This window comes from Acipenser ruthenus, chromosome 41 (assembly GCF_902713425.1).
Source record: "Acipenser ruthenus chromosome 41, fAciRut3.2 maternal haplotype, whole genome shotgun sequence".
NCBI lineage: Eukaryota > Metazoa > Chordata > Actinopteri > Acipenseriformes > Acipenseridae > Acipenser > Acipenser ruthenus.
Window position 1 is genome coordinate 6,579,263 of NC_081229.1, and position 13,395 is coordinate 6,592,657.

The window sequence follows — 13,395 nt, forward strand, 5'->3', positions numbered from 1 at the left end:
GCGCCTCCTTAAGACTCACCTCTTCAAACAGCACCTGTAGAACTCCTCTGTTTGTATCCTGGGACACTATCACCCTTCATGTAAATGTGCTTTATTCTGCTCTTATCTGCCCCCTATTTTTACTGCATTTAATCCTGTACTTCAGAATACTGTAATCTGCCAAGTGTTTAACCTGTAGTACTTTGTATTTAATCACATCCTGATGTAAATATCACTATTTAATCATATCCTGATGTAACTATCACTATTATCTGCTGTATTATTGAATTGTGGTTTGTCACACTGAACAAAAGTTATTGTATTTCTTGCTCTTATTGTATTATTTGTATTGTAACACTTGAAATGTATTTGCTTACGATTGTAAGTCGCCCTGGATAAGGGCGTCTGCTAAGAAATAAATAATAATAATAATAATAGTAGCTTATTGATCCCAGAATCTCATCAAGCAGTATCTTGAAGGATTCCAGGGTGTCAGCTTCAACAACATTACTGGGGAGTTGGTTCCAGACCCTCACAATTCTCTGTGTAAAAAAGTGCCTCCTATTTTCTGTTCTGAATGCCCCTTTATCTAATCTCCATTTATGACCCCTGGTCCTTGTTTCTTTTTTCAAGTCAAAGAAGTCCCCCGGGTTGACATTGTCTATACCTTTTAGGATTTTGAATGTTTGAATCAGATCGCCACGTAGTCTTCTTTGTTCAAGACTGAATAGATTGAATTCTTTTAGCCTGTCTGCATACGACATGCCTTTTAAACCTGGGATAATTCTGGTTGCTCTTCTTTGCACTCTTTCTAGAGCAGCAATATCCTTTTTGTAACGAGGTGACCAGAACTGAACACAATATTCTAGGTGAGGTCTTACTAATGCATTGCAGAGTTTTAACATTACTTCCCTTGATTTAAATTCAACACTTCTCACAATATATCCGAGCATCTTGTTGGCCTTTTTTATAGCTTCCCCACATTGTCTAGATGAAGACATTTCTGAGTCAACATAAACTCCTAGGTCTTTTTCATAGTTCCCTTCTTCAATTTCACTATCTCCCATATGATATTTATAATGCACATTTTTATTGCCTGCATGCAATACTTTACACTTTTCTCTATTAAATTTAATTTGCCATATAGTCTGCCCAATTCTGAATGCTGTCTAGATCATTTTGAATGACCTTTGCTGCTTCAACAGTGTTTGCCACTCCTCCTATTTTTGTGTCGTCTGCAAAATTAACGAGTTTGCTTACTATACCAGAATCTAAATCATTAATGTAGATTAGGAATAGCAGAGGACCTAATACTGATCCCTGTGGTACACCACTGGTTACCTCACTCCATTTTGAGGTTTCTCCTCTAATCAGTACTTTCTGTTTTCTACCTGTTAACCACTCCCTAATCCATGTGTATGCATTTCCTTGAATCCCTACTGCGTTCAGTTTGAGAATTAATCTTTTATGCAGGACTTTGTCAAAAGCTTTCTGGAAATCTAAATAGACCATGTCGTATGCTTTGCAGTTATCCATTTTCAATGTTGCATCCTCAAAAAAGTCAAGTAGGTTAGTTAGACACGATCTCCCTTTCCTAAAACCATGCTGGCTGTCTCCCAGGATATTGTTACCATAGAAGTAATTTTCCATTTTGGATCTTATTATAGTTTCCATAAGTTTACATATAATAGAAGTCAGGCTTATTGGTCTGTAGTTACCTGGTTCGGTTTTGTCTCCCTTTTTGTGGATTGGTATTATGTTTGCTATTTTTCAGTCTGTCGGTACAACCCCTGTGTCAAGAGACTGTTGCATGATCTTGGTTAGCGGTTTGTAAATAACTTCTTTCATTTCTTTGAGTACTATTGAGAGGATCTCATCTGGCCCAGGGGATTTGTTTATTTTAAGAGCTCCTAGTCCCTTTAACACTTCTGCCTCTGTTATGCTAAAGTTATTTAAAATTGGATAGGAACAGGTCGAAATGTGGGGCATGTTGTCCGTGTCCTCCTTTGTAAAAACCTGTGAAAAGTAATCATTTAATATATGTGCTATTTTTTTTCTTCATCTATGATTTTGCCATTTGTGTCTCTTAGACATTTAACCTCCTCTTTGAATGTTCTCTTGCTGTTATAATATTGGAAAAATATTTTGGAATTGGTTTTAGCCCCCTTAGCAATATTGATTTCTATCTCTCTCTTGGCTGTGGACGTGCCACGGACCATTTGGCGAGCCGCTGGGAACTCGTGCGGGGTCGCTGGGCCCCGTCCGCATGCTGGGACGGTTCCAGTGACCGTGTGGCGAGCCTCTGGAACCCCGCTATGGGTCTCTGGGTACCATGCTCGTGCTGGTGAGGTACCAAGGACCATTTGACGAGCCACTCCGACCGCTGGGGTCGCTGGGCCCAGTGTGCGTGCTGGGGAGGTGCCAGGGATCATTTGGCGAGCTTGCTTGTGCTCATGCGCGTGCTGGGGAGGTGCCAGAGACCGTTAGGTGAGCCGCTGGGAGCACGCATGGGGTTCCCTGGGGCCGTACACACGCTGGGGAGGTGTAAGGAACCATTTGGCGAGCCGCTGGGAACCAACAAAAGGTTGCGGGGTCGCTGGGCCCCATGCGTGTGCAGAGGAGGTGCCAGGGACCGTTTGTTGAGCCGCTGGGGCCCAGCGCAAAGTCGATGGGGTCTGTGTGCGCGCTGGGGAGGTGCCAGGGACCGTTTGGCGAGCAGCTGGGAAACCGCGCGAAGTCGCTGGGACACGAGCGCATACTGGGGAGGTGACAGAGACCATTTGGTGAGCCGCTGGGACCTTGTGCGGTGTCGCTGGACCCCGTCCGAGCGCTGGGACGGAGCCAGGGACCGTGTGGCGAGTCTCTGGGACCCCGCTATGGGTCTCTGGGTACCATGCTCGTGCTGGTGAGGTACCAGGGACCATTTGACGAGCCACTGGGACCTCGCTATGGGTCTCTGGGTACCATGCTCATGCTCGGGATGTGCCAGTGACCATTCGGCGAGCCTCTGGGACCCCGAGTGGGGTTGCTGGGCCCATTCGCGTACTGGGGAGGTGCCAGGGACCATTTCGCGAGCCGCTGTGACACCACGTGGGGTCGCTGGGGCTCAGGCTCATGCTATGGAGGTGCCAGGGACTGTTTGGCGCGCCACTGGGACCCTGCGCGGGGACGCTGGTGCCTGTGCGCGCTTGGGAGGTGCCTGGAATCATTTTACCACCTGTGAGACCCTGCGCGGGGTCGCTGGGCCCCGTGCTCGCTGGGCCCCGTGCTCGCTGTGGATGGGCCAGGGACCATTTGGCGAGCCTCTGGGACCCTCCGCGAGGCCGCTGGTGTTCGTGTGCGCACTGGTGAGGTGCCAGGGACCATTTGGCAAGCCGCTCGGACCCTGCGCGTTGTCTCTGGGGCCCGTGTGCGTGCTCGGGACATGCCAGGGATCATTTGGCGAGCCATTGGGACCCCGAACAAAGTCGCAGGGCCCCATGCGCGCTCTGGGTAGGGGCCATTGACTATTTGGGAAGCTGCCGGGACCCTGCGCAAAGTCGCTGGGGCTTGTGTGCATGCTGGGGATGTGCCAGGGACCATTTGCGAGCCGCTGGGACCCCACTTGAAGTGGCTGGGGCCCGTGCTCGTGCAGTCGCTGGTGTTCGTGCGTGCACTGGGGAGGTGCCAGGGACCATTTGGTGAGCCGCTCGGACCCCACACGGTGTCTCTGGGTCCCGTGTGCGCACTGGGGAGGGGCCAGGGATCATATGGCGAGCCGCTGGGACCCCGCATGGGGTCGCTGGGCCCTGTGCGCGTGATGGGGAAGTGCCAGGGATCATTTGGCGAGCCGCTGGGACCATGCGCGCTATGGAGTGGCCAGGGTTCATTTGGCGAGCCTCTGGGACCCCGCAGGGGGTTGCTTGGCCCTGTGCGTGCGCTGGGGAAGTGCCAGGGATCATTTGGCGAGCTGCTGGGACACTGCGCGTGGTCGCTGAGCCCCGTGCACGCGCTGTGGAGTGGCCAGGGACCAATTGGCGAGGCGCCGGGACCCCGCGTGAAGTCGCTGGGCCCCGTGAGCGCGCTGGGGAGGGGCCACAGACCATTTGGGAAGCTGCTGGGTCCCCGTGTGAATTAGCTGGGGCACGTGCGCGCGCTGGGAATGTGCCAGGGATCATTTGAGAGCCACTGGGACCCCACTTGAAGTCGATGGGGCCCGTACGCGTGCCGGGGAGGTGCCAGGGACCATTTGCGAGCCTCTGGGACCCCGCTTGATATCGCCGGGGTCCGTGCCCGTGCTGGGGAGGTGCCAGGGACAATCTGGCCAGCCAATAGGACCCCGCGCAGGGTCTCTGGGGTCCGTGTGTGTGCTGGGGAGGTGCCAGGGATCATTTGGCGAGCCGCTGGGACCCTCTGCGGGGTCGCTGGGTCCTGTGCGCGCGATGGGGAGGGGCCAGGGACCATTTGGCAAGCCGCTTGGACCACGCGCGAAGTCGCTGGTGTTCGTGCGTGCACTGGGGAGGTGCCAGGGACTATTTGGTGAGCCGCTCGGACCCCAAGCGGGGTCTCTGGGGCCCGTGTGAGTGCTGGGGATGTGCCAGGGATTATTTGGCGAGACGCTGGGACCCCGCGCGGGGTCTCTGGGACCCGTGTGCATGCTGGGGAAGTGCCAGGGATCATTTGGTGAGCCGCTGGGACCCTCTGCGGGGTCGCTGGGCCCTGTGCGCGCGATGGGGAGGGGCCAGGGACCATTTGGCAAGCCGCTGGGACCCCGCGCGAAGTCACTGGGGCCCATGCGCACGCTGGAGATGTGCCAGGGACCATTTGCGAGGCGCTGGGACACAGTGCGATGTCGCTGGGGCCCGTGCGTGCTAGGTATGTGCCAGGGACAATTTGACGAGCCTCTGGGACCCTGCGCGAGGTCGCTGGAGCCCGTGTGCGTGCTGGGGATGAGCCAGGGACCATTTGGCGAGCCTCTGGGACCCTGCGTGAGGTCGCTGGAGGCCCTGCGCTCACTGGTGAGTGCCAGGGATCATTTGGCGAGCCGCTCGGACCCTGCGCAGTGTCCCTGGGGTTTGTGCGCGCACTGGGGAGGTGCCAGGGATTATTTGCTGTGACTCTTGGACCCCGCGCATGGTCACTGGGCCCCGTGCGCATGCTGAGAAGGTGCCAAGTGTCGTTTGCCGAGCTGCTGGGACCCAGTTGCAGGTCACTGAAGCCCCTGCGCTTGCTGGGAAGGTGCCAGGGAGCATTTGTCGAGCCGCTGTGACACCGCGCTGGGTCATTGGGCCCCATGCGCGCTCTGGGGAGGAGCCAGGTACCATGTTGCGAGCCGCTGGGACCCCGCGCAAAGTCGTGGGGGCCCGTGTGTGCGCTGGGGATGTGCCAGGGACATTTGGCGAGCCTCTGGGGCCCCGCTTGGGGTCGCTGGGTCACATGCCCGGAACCATTTGCGAGCCGCTGGGACCCCGTGTCTGGTTGCTGGGCTCTGTGCGCGTGCTGGGGAGGTGCCAGGTACCATTTGGCGAGCCGCTAGGACCCCGCACGAAGTCGCTGGGGCCCGTGCGCGCGCTGGGGATGTGTCTGGAACTATTTGCCGAGTCTCTGGGACCCTGCGCGAGGTCGCTGGGGCCCGTGCGATCGGTGGGGAGGTGCCAGTGACTGTTTGCCGAGCCGCTGAAACCCCATGCGAGGTGTCTGGGGCCCGTGTGCGTGGTGGGCAGGTGCCAGGGACTATTTTACGAGCCGCTGGGACCCAGCGCTGGGTCGCTGGGCCCCGTGCGCACGCTGCGGAGGAGCCAGGTTATATTTGGGGAGCCACTTGGACCCCTCGCGATGTTGCTGGGGCCTGTGCGATCGCTGGGGAGGTGCCAGGGAGCGTTTGGCCAGCTGCTGGAACCCCACGCAAGGTCGCTGAGGCCCGTGCGCGTGCTGGGGAGGTGCCAGGGACTATTTGGCGAGCCTTTCGGACCCGGCATGGGGTCTCTGTGGCCCTTGCGCGCGCTGGGTAGGAGACAGGGACCATTTGCGTCACTGGGACAACTTGCATAGTCGCTGGGGCCCGTGTGCGTGCTGGGGATGTGCCAGGGACCATTTGCGAGCTGCTGGGACCACGTGCGTGGTCTCTGGGTTTCGTGCGCACGCTTGGGATGTGACAGGGATCATTTGGCGAGCTGCTGGGACCCCGCGCGGGGTAGCTGTGCCCCGTGCGTGCACTGGGGAGGTGCCAGGGACCATTTGCGAACCTCTTGGACCCCGCATGAAGCCGCCAGGGCCCGTGCGTGCGCTGGGGATGTGCCAGGGACCGTTTGGCGAGCCGCTGGAACCCCACGTGAAGTCGCCTGGATCGATGCGCGCACTGGGGAGGGGACAGGGACAATTTTGAAAGCCGCTTGGACCCCGCGCAAAGTTGCTGGGGCTCGTGCGCGTGCTGGGGATGTGCCAAAGACCATTTGCGAGCCGCTGGGACCCCGTGCGTGGTTGCTGGGCCATGTGTGCGTGCTGGGTAGGAGCCAGGGACCGTTTAGCGAGCCGATGGAACCCCGCACAGGGTCATTGGGCCCCGTGTGCGCTGGGGATGTGACAGGGACTATTTGGCGAGCCGTTCGGATCCCTCACGGGGTGTCTGGGGCCCATGTTCGCGCTGCGGATGTGCCAGGGAACATTTGGTGAGCCTCTGGGCCCCGTGCGTGCGCCGGGGAGGGGCCAGGGACCATTTGGCGAGCCACTGGGTCCCCGCGCATAGTTGCTGGTGCCCATGTGCGCGCTGGAGATGTGCCACGGACCATTTGCGAACTGCTGGAACCCCGCGCGTGGTTGCTGGGCCCCGTGCGCGTACTGGGGAGGTACGCCAAACGGTCCCTAACACCTCCCCAACGATCGCACGAGCCCCAGCGACTTTGCGCAGGGTCCCAGAGGATCGCCAAATGGTCCCTGGAACATCCCCAGCACGCACACGGGCCCCAGAGACATCGCGTGTGGTCCCAACTACTCGCAAATGTTCCATGACACCTCCCCAGAACGCGCATGGGGCCCAGCGACCCCGCGCGGGGTCCCAGCAGCTCGCCAAATGGTCCCTGGCACCTCCCCAGCCCACGCATGTGGCCCAGCGACCCAGCGCGGGGAGCTAGCAGATCACCAAATGATCCATGGCACATCCCCAGCACGCACACGGGCCCCAGCGACTTTGCGTGGGGTTCCAGCGGCACGCCAAACGGTCCCTGACACCTCCCCAGCGATCGCATGAGCCCCAACGATCTCGCGCAGGGTCCCAGAGGCTCGCCAATGGTTCCTGGTACATCCCCATCACGCGTACGGGCCCCAGCATTTTCGCGTGGGGTTCCAGCGGCCCGCAAAACGGTCCCTGACACCTCCCCAGCGATCGCACGATCCCCAGTGACCTCGCGCAGGGTCCCAGAGGATCGCCAAATGGTCCTGGAACATCCCCAGCACACACAGGGGCCTCAGCAACCCCGCGCGGGGTTCAAGCGGCTCACCAAATGGTCCCTGGAACATCCCCAGCACACACAGGGGCCTCAGGATTTTCGGGTCGGGTTCCAACGGCCTGCAAAACGGTCCCTGACACCTCCCCAGCGAGTGCACGATCCCCAGCGACCTCGTGCATGGTCCCAGAGGCTCGCCAAATGGTCCCTGGAACATCCCCAGCACACACAGGGGCCTCAAGGACATCGTGCGCGGTCCCAACTGCTCGCAAATGGTCCCTGACACCTCCCGAGCGCGTGCACAGGACCAAGTGACCCCACACAGGGTCTGAACGGCTCGCCAAATGGTGCCTGGCACCTCCCCAGTGCGCACACAAACCCCAGCGACATCGCGCGTTGTCCAAGCGGCTTGCCAAACTGTCCCTGGCACCTCACCAGCACGTGCAGGGGCCCCAGCGACATCGCGTATTGTTCCGGCGGCTCGCAAATGGTCCCTGGCACCTCCCCAGCACACACACGGGCCCCAGAGACCCCGTGCGGGGTCAGTGTGGCTCAACAAATGGTCCCTGGCACATCCCCAGCGCGTGCACGGGCCCCAGCGACTTCGCACGTGGTCCTAGCGGGTTCCCAAATGGTCCCTGGCTCCTACCCAGCTCACGCACAGGGCCTAGCAACCATGCACGGTGTCCCAGCAGCTCGCAAATGTTCACTGGCACATCCCCAGTGAGTGCACAGGCCCAGCGAATTCGCGCCGGGTACCAGTGGCTTCCCAAATGGTCTATGGCCCCTGCTAAGCGTGCGCACGGGGCACAGCAACTTCGCCCGGGGTCCCAGCGGATCGCCAAAGAATCCCTGCCACCTCCCCAGCGCGTGCACAGGGCCCAACAACACCGCACGGGGTAACAGCGGCTCGCCAAATGGTCCCTGGCCCCTCCACAGCATGCACACTGGGACCAGCGACCCAGCGCGGGGTTACAGCGGCTCGCCAGATGATACCTGGCAGCTCCCCAGCGCGCACGGGCAGAGCGACCACATGCGGTGTCGCATCGGCTCGCCAAATGATACCTGGCACATCCCCAGCATGCACACGAGCCCCAGAGACCACGCACTGGGTCTGAGCGACTTCGCGCCGGGTTCCAGCGGCTCGCCAAATGGTCCCTGACACCTCCCTAGCGATCGCACGAGCCCCAACGACCTCGCGCAGGGTCCCAGAGGCTCGCCAAATGGTCCCTGGCACATCCCCAGCACGCGCACGGGCCCCAGCGACTTCGCGTGGGGTTCCAGCGGCCCGCCAATCGGTCCCTGACACCTCCGAAGGGATCGCAAGAGCCCAGACGACCTCGCGTAAAGTCCCAAAGGGTGGCCAAATGGTCCCTGGCACCTCCCCAGCGCGTGCACGGGCCCCAGCGACTTCGCGTGTGGTTCCAGCGGCCCGCCAAACGGTCCCTGACACCTCCTCAGCGATTGCACGAGCCCCAGCGACCTCGCGCAGGGTCCCAGAAGCTCGCCAAATGATCCCTGGCACATCCCCAGCACGCACACGGTTCCCAGAGACATCGCGCGGGGCAAGAGCGGCTCACAAAATCGTCCCTGGCACCTCCCCAGCATGCGCATGGGCCCCAGTGACTTCGCGTGGGGTTCCAGAGGATCGCCAAATGGTCCCTGGCACCTCCCCAGCATGCGCACAGGCCCCAGCGACTTCACGTGGGGTTCCAGCGGCCAGCCAAACAGTCCCTGACACCTCCCCAGCGATCGCACGATCCCCAGCGATCTCGCGCAAGGTCCCAGAGGCTCGCCAAATGGTCCCTGGAACATCCCCAGCACACACAGGGGCTTCAGCGTCATCGTGCGTGGTCCCAACTGCTCGCAAATGGTCCCTGACACCTCCCCAGCACGCGCACACGACCAAGTGACCCCACAAAGGGTCCGAACGGCTCGCCAAATGGACCCTGGCACCTCCCCAGTGCACACACAAACCCCAGCGACATCGCGCGTTGTCCAAGCGGCTTGCCAAACTGTCCCTGGCACCTCACCAGCACATGCAGGGGCCCCAGCGACATCACGTATTGTTCCGGCGGCTCGCAAATGGTCCCTGGCACCTCCCCAGCACACACACGGGCCCCAGAGACCCCGTGCGGGGTCAATGCGGCTCAACAAATGGTCCCTGGCACATCCCCAGCGCGTGCACGGGCCCCAGCGACTTCGCACGTGGTCCTAGCGGGTTCCCAAATGGTCCCTGGCTCCTACCCAGCACACGCACAGGGCCTAGCAACCACGCACGGTGTCCCAGCAGCTCGCAAATGTTCACTGGCACCTCCCCAGCGCGCACAGGGCCCAGCGGCCCAGCGCGGGGTCCCAGTGGCTCGCCAAATGTTCCCTGGAACCTCCCCAGCGCACGCACGGGGCCTAGCGACCCAGCGCGGGGTGCTAGCGGCTCGCCAAATGATCCCTGGCACATCCCTAGCATGCACATAGGCCCCAGCTGCCCCATGCGGGGCAAGAGCGGTTCGCCAAACGGTCCCTGACACATCCCCAGCGATCGCACGAGCACAAGAGACCTCGTGCAGGGTCCCAGAGGATCGGCAAATGGTCCCTGGAACATCCCCAGGATGCACACGGGCCCCAGAGACTTTGCGTGGGATTCCAGCGGCACGCCAAACGGTCTCTAACACCTCCCCAACTATTGCACGAGCCCCAGCGACTTCGCGCAGGGTCCCAGAGGATCGGCAAATGGTCCCTGGAACATCCCCAGCATGCACACAGGCCCCAGAGACTTTGCGTGGGGTTCCAGTGGCCCGCCAAACGGTCCCTGACACCTCCTCAGCGATTGCACGAGCACCAGCGACCTCGCGCAGGGTCCCAGAAGCTCGCCAAATGATCCCTGGCACATCCACAGCACCCACACGGACCCCAGCGACATCGCGCAGGGTCCCAACAGCTCGCAAATAGTCCCTGGGACATCCCCAGCGCACGCACAGGTCCCAGCGACTTCGAGCGGGGTGAAATCGGCTTTTCAAATGGTTCCTGGCACCTCCACAGCGTGCTCACAGGGCCCGGAGACCCCGCGTGGGGTGCCAGCCGCTCGCCAAAAGGTCCCTGGCACATCCCCAGTACGCACACGGGCCCCAGCGACATCGCGCAGGGTCCCAATAGCTCGCAAATTGTCCCTGGCACATCCCCATAGCAGGCACGGACCCCAGCGAATTCGCACAGGGTCAAAGCGGCTTAACAAACAGTCCCTGACACCTCCCAAGCGATCACAGTGCCCAAGTGACCTTGCGCAGTGTCCCAGCGGCACGCCAAATGTTCCATGACACCTCCCCAGCACGCGCATGGGGCCCAGCGACCCCGCGCGGGGTCCCAGCAGCTCGCCAAATGGTCCGTGGCACCTCCCCAGCCCACGCATGTGGCCCAGCGACCCAGCGCTGGGTGCAGGCGGATAGCCAAATTAACCCTGGCACATCCCCAGCATGCGCACGGCCCCAAGCGACTTCACATGGGGTTCCAGCGGCCCGCCAAACGGTCCCTGACACCTCCCCAGCGATCGCACGAGCCCCAACAACCTCGCGCAGGCTCCCAGAGGATCGCCAAATGGTCCTGGAACATCCCCAGCACACACAGGGGCCTCAGCAACCCCGCGCGGGGTTCAAGCGGCTCGCCAAATGTTCCATGGCACTTCCCCAGCATACACACGGGCTCCAGCGACTTCATGTGGGAGTCCATAGGCTCACCAAACTGTCCCTGGCACTTCCCCAGCACACACATGCAGCCCACCGACCCCAAGCGGGGTACGAGCGGCTCGCCAAATGCTCCCTGGCGCCTCCCCAGCACGCACACGGGCCCCAGCGACTTCGCGCAGGGTCCCAGCAACAAACCAAATGGTCCCTGGCACCTCCCTACCGCACGCACAGAGCCCAGCGACCCCGTGCGGGGTCCCGGCGGCTCGCCAAATGATCCCTCGCACATCCCCAGCACGGACACGGGCCCTAGGGACCCACCGCAGAGTCCCAGTGGCTCGCCAAGTGGTCCCTGGCACATCCCCAGAACGCACACGGTTCCCAGAGACCCCGCGCGGGGCAAGAGCGGCTCACAAAATCGTCCCTGGCACCTCCCCAGCATGCGCACGGGCCCCAGTGACTTCGCGTGGGGTTCCAGAGGATCGCCAAATGGTCCCTGGCACCTCCCCAGCATGCGCACAGGCCCCAGCGACTTCACGTGGGGTTCCAGCGGCCCGCCAAACAGTCCCTGACACCTCCCCAGCGATCGCACGATCCCCAGCGATCTCGCGCAAGGTCCCACAGGCTCGCCAAATGGTCCCTGGAACATCCCCAGCACACACAGGGGCTTCAGCGTCATCGTGCGCGGTCCCAACTGCTCGCAAATGGTCCCTGACACCTCCCCAGCACGCGCACACGACCAAGTGACCCCACACAGGGTCCGAACGGCTCGCCAAATGGACCTTGGCACCTCCCCAGTGCGCACACAAACCCCAGCGACATCGCGCGTTGTCCAAGCGGCTTGCCAAACTGTCCCTGGCACCTCACCAGCACGTGCAGGGGCCCCAGCGACATCGCGTATTGTTCCGGCGGCTCGCAAATGGTCCCTGGCACCTCCCCAGCACACACACGGGCCCCAGAGACCCCGTGCGGGGTCAATGCGGCTCAACAAATGGTCCCTGGCACATCCCCAGCGCGTGCACGGGCCCCAGCGACTTCGCACGTGGTCCTAGCGGGTTCCCAAATGGTCCCTGGCTCCTACCCAGCACACGCACAGGGCCTAGCAACCACGCACGGTGTCCCAGCAGCTCGCAAATGTTCACTGGCACCTCCCCAGCGCGCACAGGGCCCAGCGGCCCAGCGCGGGGTCCCAGTGGCTCGCCAAATGTTCCCTGGAACCTCCCCAGCGCACGCACGGGGCCTAGCGACCCAGCGCGGGGTGCTAGCGGCTCGCCAAATGATCCCTGGCACATCCCTAGCATGCACATAGGCCCCAGCTGCCCCACGCGGGGCAAGAGCGGTTCGCCAAACGGTCCCTGACACATCCCCAGCGATCGCACGAGCACAAGAGACCTCGTGCAGGGTCCCAGAGGATCGGCAAATGGTCCCTGGAACATCCCCAGGATGCACACGGGCCCCAGAGACTTTGCGTGGGATTCCAGCGGCACGCCAAACGGTCTCTAACACCTCCCCAACTATTGCACGAGCCCCAGCGACTTCGCGCAGGGTCCCAGAGGATCGGCAAATGGTCCCTGGAACATCCCCAGCATGCACACAGGCCCCAGAGACTTTGCGTGGGGTTCCAGCGGCACGCCAAACGGTCCCTGACACCTTCCCAGCGATTGCACGAGCCCCAATGATCTCGCACAGGGTCCCAGAGGCTCGCCAAATGGTCCCTGGTACATCCCCATCACGCGCACGGGCCCCAGCATTTTCGCGTGGGGTTCCAGCGGCCCGCAAAACGGTCCCTGACACCTCCCCAGCGAGTGCACGATCCCCAGCGACCTCGCGCATGGTCCCAGAGGCTCGCCAAATGCTCCCTAGCACCTCCCCAGCACGCACACGGGCTGCAGCAACTTCATGTGGGGTCCCATCGGCTCGTCAAACTATCCCTGGCACTTCCCCAGCGCGCACATTTTTGCCCAGCGACCCCGCTGGGCGACCGAGCGGCTCGCAAAATGGTCCCTGGCACCTCACCAGCACGCACACGGGCCCCAGCGACTTTGCGTGGGGTTCCAAACGCCCACCAAACGGTCCCTGACACCTCCCTAGCGCGTGCATGGGGCCCAGCGACCCAGCGCGGGGAGCTAGCGGATCGCCAAATGATCCATGGCACATCCCCAGCACGCACACGGGCCCCAGCGACTTCGCGCCGGGTCCCAGCGGCTCGCCAAATGGTCCCTGACACCTCCCCAGCGATCGCACGAGCCCCAGCGACCTCGCGCATGGTCCCAGAGGCTCGCCAAATGCTCCCTAGCACCTCCCCAGCACGCACACGG